Source organism: Micropterus salmoides, unplaced genomic scaffold (genome assembly GCF_014851395.1).
Source record: "Micropterus salmoides isolate LMB-PRFRI ecotype aquatic unplaced genomic scaffold, ASM1485139v1 Ms_hic_scaffold_7, whole genome shotgun sequence".
NCBI lineage: Eukaryota > Metazoa > Chordata > Actinopteri > Centrarchiformes > Centrarchidae > Micropterus > Micropterus salmoides.
This window is the reverse complement of record NW_024044459.1, coordinates 14,205,330-14,215,206: the sequence shown is the minus strand read 5'-3', so window position 1 is coordinate 14,215,206 and position 9,877 is coordinate 14,205,330. Positions and strand designations below refer to the sequence as shown.

The 9,877-nt window shown below is 40.8% G+C and overlaps 1 long non-coding RNA gene across 1 annotated transcript; it reads right to left on the bottom strand.

Moving 5' to 3' along the window:
• Positions 1 to 3,328: 3,328 nt before the first annotated feature.
• On the bottom strand, positions 3,329 to 4,118 carry LOC119891117. Its single transcript, XR_005442401.1, has 2 exons — positions 4,073 to 4,118; positions 3,329 to 3,987 (listed from the first exon to the last, which is right to left on the bottom strand). It is a non-coding gene; the product is annotated as an uncharacterized LOC119891117 (long non-coding RNA).
• Between the last annotated feature and the right edge of the window lie 5,759 nt (positions 4,119 to 9,877).

Here is a 9,877-nt window from a genome sequence, read left to right as displayed (position 1 = left end):
TCAGCTATTGTCAGCAAGGTTTATGATGAAAAGAGAACATGACAGCTGTTCTTTTTGTTTTGGCCCCTGAAAAACTATTCTGTCATGCATATTGTTTGAGCAAGACTCAATACGTTTAACATCACGTCTGTCATGTATCAAGGCTTGAGAATTTGGTAAGACATGTCTCTCAATGCCTGCTTCACTTGCATAAAGAAATCCACTGATCTAGCCATGCTTTTCTGCAAAATCCCTTCACTATGAGTCTGGCTTATATTCCCTTAGCTGTCTGTGTGTAATAGCTTGGGCTCAAATAGGGGTAATATATGCATGCCTCTGAAACAATCAGTCTTGTTTATCCAGAGCCCTTGAACCTCCAGGATCAGAAAGTTTCTGCAATGAATTCTGATTTACTAAATCCCTGTCCAATTTATTGCCTCGACTCTACACAAACATCAAAACAAACTCTCTCCCTTTTTTGTGCCACCAGCTGTTAGATTTGGGCAAGAATAACAGAAAGAAAGGGTTGGATGATAGAGACATGGAGGATTCACAATTTGTTTATTAATGTCTCTTTCCTTCTCACCCTGACTTTGCCTCTCTCCGCTTCATTTCTTCTTTCCTGAAAAATCTTTGCATCTGCACTGCAGCGCTTGCTAACTGGGAGGAAACAAGTAACCTTTTGATAGAGACCTTAAAGGGTGCCTTAGTAGGTGGATTCATTTGAAAGTTTCCTTGCTTGAGTCTCCTGCCATACTCAAGAGTTATATTTGGTGTAAGTGAAATTCTGTTTCCTGAATGTCTATGAAGATGTTATAGGGAGACAGAGCAGTGTGGGATGAGAGTATGAATGCATAATTTGTATCTCAGGTGCTCATTGAAGTACATTCCATAGGCTGCAGGCACAGCTTTGCCCAAAGTGTAATGTAAAATGTCACTTTATGGTGCATCTGTCCTTGCCTTGATGAAAGTAGATGGAAAATGGAATTAAAAGAGTCAGATTTTTTGCTCGAGAAGTGATTAATTGCTCAAAGCCACAGTTGCTGTTTGGACATCTGCTTACTTGTTGATGTCTCTAATTAAAATGATAAACAATTACTAATGCAAATCTGTATCCTTTTGAATTTTGGGAGCAATGCTAAAATATTTTGCTGGACAAGTACCCTGATTGGGATCTGCATATAATTCAGAATAAAATGATTTATTCTCTGGAAATGTTTATTCAATTTTTTCCAGATGTTTTGTATTATCTATTTTTTTAAAGATATGCAGAGGAATCAAGACTCAATCAAGAGAATCTACAGTCATGCTGTGTGGCTGTACCTAGATAAAGCAGTGCTTTGAGCTAAATGCTAACCTCAGCAGCTAACATACTTACAATGGCACTTACATGACATTATACTGAGCATCCGCAGGTATAACGCTTACCGTGATCACTATCTTAGTTAATTAAGTACAGAGTCTGATGGATAATGTCATATGTATCATAAACAAGTGTTTTTGACGTGATGATGTTGTTAGATGGGAAGTAGGGATCACAGAATTTACAGCAATTTATCATGAATGTCTACATCAGATTTTATTAAGCAATGTAGATTTGAGGAAGAACATACAAGCATCAATAAAGTAAGAGATCTACAAGTGGCAATAAGAGCAGCAATAAATACTAGTAAGAGCTATTAGTGGGTACGGCATCAATGGGGTAAATACCTAGGGGAAGAAGTAACAGTTAACAAATAGTGCAATAAATACAGAAGAATAGTAAGGAGATATTAGAAAAAGAACACATGAAGTGCATGTTAGAGGTTAGGGGTTAGAGGTGTTATGGAGGAAGAGGAAGTGTTCTAGGAAAAGATGAGTTTTAAAGAGCTTCTTGAAGTTAGAGAGGGACGCCCCTGTTCTGATGACGTGGTAACTCATTCCACCATCGCGGTGTCACAGATGAGAACACCCGGGACTGATATTGCTTTGTGTGTCGGGATGGCAGAGCCGGACAGCGTTCACTGGAGGAGTGCAATTGCCAAGAAAGAACGTAAGCTTGTTTTATGGAGTTTAGGTAGATGGATGCAGACCCAGTAGTCACTCTGTATGCAGGCATTAGTGACTTGAATTTGATTGGTATCCATCCAGTAATTGTTAAAATATTTCACTGGAAAAGTGAACACTTTGACCTGCTGGTGGAGCTACAGGAAAGGGTGGGGGGCCACCAACATCATTAGAATTCATTCACTGGGAAACATGAATATCTGTACAACATGTATGGTAATCAATCTAACAGCTGTTGTTGAGACATTTCCAAAGTGGTGGACTAACCATCCAACTGATGTTTCCATCCCTAAAGAATAGAATCCCTAGAAAATACCTTGTGTGCTTCCAGTTGTAGAGTCTAGCATTAAGATTTAAATGTTAATATTTCGCACACAAGCTGCGATGTAAACTCTACTAATGTTCTATTTAACGTTCAGTAATAGCCTGGCCCTGCAAGAACTTTCTAACAAGCTTCAGTTTTCCATTTAGTGCATGGTTTGATCTTTTGCCAGACCCTGCGTTTCAGATGTTTTGGATGGGATTCAACAGCCTTTTTGATTTTAAAATGGTAATGGCTGTTTATAGATTAGAACATTCAGGAGGCGCATACACTTCTTCCTCTCATCACAATTTCAGTGGGGGAGTAGGTTGCATATTTAAATTTTTTTCTTTTGCTAATGCTGTCTACATACAACATTTGACACTCTTGCAGACTAGTTAACACTGAAAAAAATGCAGCTAAGAGGGGAACTCTGGCTGTGAAGTGATATACTGCATATCAGCCTATACAAACCTCTCAGATTACGCTTTTTAATCACATATCCACACCAGCAGTGCATTAGGTGGTAGATCTCATTGCAATGACAAAGCATGTGTGGGATATTTCATCACTAAATTTCCCCGTAGCTGTCCAGAAGCCCTTTCTGCTGCCGAGTTTATCATAACAGCTTGAGAGTAGATGACCCGCCAGATGTTTGTAATCTCACACCGAGAAGCTTGTGACTGGGGTCGCAATCAGATAAGGGAAGGGATTATAAATGGTGACAGTAGGGAAAAGGCTATAGATTCCACCATAATCTTTGATAGATGTCCTCTTTCACCCCCATCACAGGCTAGTCAGTGTATAAAACAACCCAATATCTGATATCTGATTTATATGCCTGTTTTTTCCTAGTGTATCTAAAAAACACCCCTCATGATTATGTTGGTGTAACTAGGAATAAAGTGAGTGAATTTAGAGCTCAAACTCAAGGCACAGGCTCATTTCTTCTTACTAGTTTGTAAGGCCCCATTGAGAGTGTATGGTTGTGTGGGCAGGTTAATGATATCAGCTTGAGAGTAGTTTTTAATCACAAACAGACTAATGAGATAGGTTGGGCTGGAGTGACTCCAGCAATAAACAGCATCACAAGTCGCTGCCTCCATGTCTCTCTTTCTCAATTTTTCTTTCTGCTTTCTTTACTGTCTAAACCAAAGAATTAAGAGATTTAGGAGAACCTGAGCGACGAATGAATATACAATGGTGTGGATTAAAAGGGATCAGTCATATTTACAGGAGTGAACAGTGGGACAGATTCACTCTGTGGCAATGCATGAGCAGGTTATTTGTGGTGGAGGAGCAAATCCTGGTGAGAAGTAGAATTCCCCCCCCTTTCTTACAAACATGTCTCAACTGCTTTTGACAGAAAGAGGTCTTTGTTTACATATCCTGGAAATACATAAATAAATATTAAAGGTGACATTAACAGGCTTTAAAGCAACATTATGTGTTAGGTTTCAGTTCAATGGACTCAGAAGCGGCCAAAGAAGCAGATGAACGGTAACTCAGGTTTCTTCAAAATACAGGTAAAAGGACTGGGGAGGGGAAGCAAGCGGGCTGGACAAAGCAGGAGTCTCAAGTTAATGTAGAAATGTTGCAGCGAAGACAGGGCTCTCTCCAGGCTGGCAGGCAGCATCTTCAAACACGGCTGAGGTCTCACACTGAAGACAGGAAGAAGGAAAAAAGCATTAGTAACAAGAATCACTTGGGCAGTGGAAAAACTCAGAGGACCAGAGCGCTTTTTACCACTGAAGGTTAACTGACAAACTGGCAGGGAGTGACTGTAGAGCTGGGGTATTTTACAGAGTGGGTTGATTGCCGATGAGTTTCAGGTGAGTGGAGCTGCAGGTGGTAAGCCAGAACGACACGCCCCCAACCACACACAGACTGACAGACAGAGACAGGGAGCAGGGAGGGGAAAACCAGGGGGGTAAGCCAGAAATCTGACAGTGAAGCCGACCAAAGCCTGCATAGAGGGATCCATGTAGGCCCAAAAATGACGTCAAAACCCTGTGACACCCCGTCGCACATGAGAGATGTAACCATATTGCTTAGATTATAAACTCTTGGCAACCTAAAACAAATATTCGGCGATCAGTGATGCTGCGTTGGTGTTTGACAGGTGAGCCTCGTAGGTGGGCTGATTAATCAGTGAAAATCCGAGTCAGACAAACACACTGAACCATGAAACTTTTTGTTGGCGTATTCATACAGCTACCAGAATTACGGTGTTTCTGCAGTTGTTCTACATCATTAAACCAACAACTCAACTAACAGCCAAACATCAAGCCAGTGCAACAACACAATACATGGCAATATTGCTTACTATTCCAAAAGAAAGAATGACAGCTCTGCGTCTGTCTTGCAGCCTTTTATTTCACAAGCTTTCGCCACATCTGGCCTCTTATCCTTTCAGCTCTTTTAGGTCGCTCCAATGAGTGAAAGCCATTCCAATATTTACTCTTGCCTGGTCTTTTTGGTGTGTGACATGATCCTGTAAAGCAATACGCCATTCTCACAATAGGTTTCCTGCCTGGGATTTCAGTAATACATAGCGCAATACTAGGCGTGGAAAGGACAGAGGGGCCATTACCCCTATTACAAGTCAGTGTACCATCAAAATTGTTGAACTGTTATTTTAAGTGTGTAATGTTTATTTGTTTACTGTTTATTTAAATTACTACATAATGTTGCTTTAAGAGTAACAAAATAAAGGGCTGGTCAAATGACTTGACATTGTCATTTATTCTTCAAATTATTTGTAGTACATGTTTTTACTGTTTTGCGACTCTACAGCCCTGCAGTGCAGTAGGGAATAGAAGCGCTCCTTAGTACTGAAACATGTTTCCCTCCATTAGAGAGTGAAAATTGGAGCCATGGAAGTGTAAAGAATTGGACATCAGTCCTCCTAAGCCTCTGAGGTACATCAAGAAATGTTGGCTTGCCAAGCTCTCCCAGTTAAGAGCATGTTCAGTCTGTGAAGATGGCTTCGCAGTAGAGAATACATTAATGCAACATGTTACTCCATGTCAGCTGAGCCATGTGTTAAATTTCATCCTGTATCTTATGGGTATGGATGGTGGCTGGTCTTGATGAAAAGGCTCACACTTTTTATCTTATAGTCATATTTAAAGAAATAATCCATGACATTTTAATATAAATAAACTTTTCAAATAATCTTTTTGGTACTCACTACTGCTGACTGAGATAACACTGTGTGATTCAACCTATATCCAGTTTATGACTGTTGTAGCAATTGCTTTTTTAAACATCCAGTGATGGTAGTCAGGAACAGGTCTATTTTACAGCAACACCAAAATTAATAGAAAAACTGGGTTATAGGCATGAGCAATGAAGTGGCTGATTTATTCATTCTTCATCCCCTCAGTTTATCCGGGGAACTCTTATTTGAAAGAACCACAAAAATCAGTGTGGAGGAAAGCCTAAACAAGTGAGGGGAATATCAAAAAAACAGACTTCTGTTTTCTTTATAAATATACAAGATATATTTAGTTTACGTGTTGATATATACTATATTGACTATATTGAAACATTGAGATGGACGATGGCATGGGGGTGGTGGTGTAGCGGGGTCGGTGCGTGTCTTCACTCGCACAGACTTCACTCGGTCAAAGACTTGAAATGATGTTACAAGTCGCGGTGGATATTTTACAAGCACAGTCCAGGTAACGTTAAAGCATCATTGAACACAGGGTGCAGATGTTGGTTTCGGCTGTTTGAGTTGTTTGATAGGCTGCGTCATTAACAAGCAAGCGGCTCACCTGCTGCTGTGATAACGGATCACGGCTGGAAAAATATGGAAAAAAGATGAAGTAGCGTAGTCTGCTGAAGCCTTCCTCCACTGCTTGTTTGGGTGGTTGATTTGCAGGCTGATCAACATGCCGCCCCTCGTGTGTGGTTTGACTGTATGTGTATTCAGAGCCAGTGAGCAATGGACTTTCAAACTAATAATAATAATAAAATAAAAACTGTGTTAACGTGCGTCAAAATAATTGTCGGCGTTAATTAATTAATGCGTTAATGCGATAACGTGTTAACGTGCCCAGCCCTACTAATTACTTGTTAAAAAATGTAATCAGTAACGTAATCCAAGTACCACAAAATCAAAATCAAAATCCATGTTTAAATGTTTTTATATGATATGCAACACTATGTCACCACTATGGCAGTATCCAGCCCATCAATGACAAAAAATGTGGTTTGTAGGTATTCTTGATGATATTTAAGAGTTTGTCATTTGGAAAAAGCTTTTTAAAATGTTTATGACTCATTCTGCAGTTAATGAAACATTTCTCAATATTACGCTGCTGAAGCATAGTGTTTCTGGGACTGGGCCCCACCAATTACTCTACAAAAACACATATTTTTTCACATATTTTTGTGAAACTGGATCATATTTGATGATGAAATATTAGAAATATGGAGAAAATATATTTTAGTTTTCTCTCTGATGTCCCCCAGCTGCTCTGCCTCAACTCTGTGATTCACACAGTTTCCTGATGGACAGATAGCTTTACTTGTTGATAAAGTTGGTTCAGCAGCCTCCCAGTGAACACGGCAGGCACAACAGGGAATCCAGTATTGAGATGAATTATACAGAGCTTTCTGATGGATAGCTTTACTTTTTGCTAAACCGCTAACTGTAGCCTATCTGCCTTTATCTGTGGCTAGTTAGCTCGGTCGGTTAGCCGTGCTGCTTGTGGTTCTATTAGCTTACTCATCCCTGGGGTGCCAAGAGCCAAACCCGGCAAGAAAACCACCTCGGTACTGTATTCCCAGCGATCAAACTGGCCTCTAACGGTCTCGGAGGCTGTGCTCGGTCGCGGTCCAGCTGCCGTGTTCACTCACTGAGAGCTGGAACTAGTCTGCACTGAGTCTGCACAACGGGTGGGGGCGTAAACACACATTCGGCGCTACTGGCAACTATAAATGCCAGTCAATGTCTGTGACACGTCCCTCCCTAGCTTTGTGTTTTAACAGAATCATGCAGGGCTGGACTGGGACAAAAAATCAGCCCAGGCGGCCCACAAAAATCGGCTGGGCACCAATACACCATGCTGCCACATACAGTATCTCACAAAAGTGAGTACACCCCTCACATTTTTGTAAATATTTGATTATATCTTTTCATGTGACAACACTGAAGAAACGACAGTTTGCTACAATGTAAAGTAGTGAGTGTACAGCTGGTATAACAGTGTAAATTTGCTGTCCCCTCAAAATAACAAATCACACAGCCATTAATGTCTAAACCACTGGCAACAAAAGTGAATACACCCCTAAATGAAAATGTCCAAATTGGGCCCAATTAGCCATTTTCCCTTCCCGGTGTCATGTGACTTCTAAAGATGATGCCCAAGAAAGCCTGTAAACAGTTTGCTGAAGACAAGCAGACTAAGGACATGGATTACTGGAACCATGTCCTGTGGTCTAATGAGACTAAGATAAACTTATTTAGTTCAGATGGTGTCTGCGGAAACCTGATGAGGAGTATAAAGACAAGTGTGTCTTGCCTACAGTCAAGCATGGTGGTGGGAGTTTCACGGTTTGCGGCTGCGTGAGTGCTGCCTGCACGGGGGAGCTACAGTTCATTGAGGGAACCATGAATACCAACATGTACTGTGACATACTGAAACAGAGCATGATCCCCTCCCTTCAGAGACTGGGCTGCGGGGGCAGTATTCCAACATGATGACCCCGAATACACCTCCAAGATGGCCATTGCGTTGTTAAAGCTGAGGGTAAAGGTAATGGACTGGCCAAGCATGTCTCCAGACCTAAACCCTAATGAGCATATGTGAGGCATCCTCAAACGGAAGATGGAGGAGTGGAAGAGGACTCCAGTGGCAACCTGTGAAGCTCTGGTGAACTCCATGCCCATGAGGGTTAAGGCAGTGCTGGAAAATAATGGTGGCCACACAAAATGTTGACAATTGGGCCCAATTTGGACAATTTTATTTAGGGGTGTACTCACTTGTTGCCAGCTGAGTGGTATGAGCCGTGGACTCATTTTACTGACTCCATGGTGATCAGAGGTGGCTATGGAGTACACAACTCATACTCAAGTACAAGTAGCCTACAAGTCATTTTCACAACAGCGTGGGATTAGCCAATGCGATGCTGATAAAATAACTTAATCTACCCAAAGTTAAGACTGCATTAGGAAACTATGCTAGCTACAAAAACAATATCAAAGAGGTTATGCAGCGCTGGATGACAGTGAGTGATCACCAGCAGTAGGTGAAGTAATCATCATCATTGTCATTACGGCATTGCACACATCCTACCCAAGGCCATCACTTTGTGTTGAAAAGTGGTGGGAACATTTAAGGGTTCAGTTTAGGGGTGTGACAAAACACTTAGGTGATACTCATTTATGAAATATATAAGATTTTAAGCATTAAACACTTTTTCCTGCATTCTGGAGACATTTTATGCACCAATTTATGGTGAAAACATCTTTATTTATATGAAGGGAAACAAAATTCAGGTGGCAGGTGACAAATCAGAACATAAAAATATAATAGAATATAATACATTAATCAGTAGCTTGTTTTTTTTTTGCTTAAGTTACTTTAGAAACACAGATGTTTCTTCTACATTTAGAATGCATTGCATTGGTTTTCTTATTGTGCAAATAAACCTATCTTGTAGCATTCATTTGTTATTTAACATTTCTTGGTGCAAGCTATTTTTCAGAAAACTTTTAACACAAAAAGTGATGGGAACATGTCGCCAGCCTCCCCAGTGACCCTCCCTCCCTGCTCCCTCCCTACAGGTTGAGCTACTCCATGCTTATCGCTTCACCTCCACTCTCCTCCTGCTCTCGCTCTCCCTTAGCCCTGTCACTTTGTTCACTCTGCTTCACTATCACGTGCCTCCTCCGTCTGGCAGTGGCCACGTGTCTCCTTTATTTCTTCAAGTGCCTGTGCCTGCACTACATCGGCTATTGCAGCTGATGTTGAAGCTTCTGCAGCCCCGGTAAACATAGTGATTATTTTCGCGCATTTGGCGGCATCCGTGTGAATTTATTTTTGATTCATTTATTTTTTCACCAGGTATTTGCCCGGTATGCCAGATTAGCAGTCCTCCCCTGGAAACACATACATATACCACAGACTGTATATAAAAAACATATACAGTAAATAGTAAATAGTAAATAGTAAATTTCTATTTCTATTTCATGGAAACGTTCTGCTTAAAGTAATCCCTATGAGTATTCCCTGATTTTACATAATGTACCTGTAATCTGATTACGGCAATTTTTTCTGTACTGTAATGGAATACAGTTACTTTTTTTTTGTATCCTGATTATGTAAAGCCGTTACATGTAATCCGTTCTGCTCCACATATCCACACTATATATACTATCTATCTTCCTTGACATCCTCAACTGTTTTGATTTGCTGTGGGGATGCTAGAAAAATGAAGGCACCCTTAGAAATACATATCAACATAAAGGACGAGACTGATATGGGCAACAGGAAGTAAAAAACTTACTTACCCTTACTGTGTCCTGCTACAGAGACA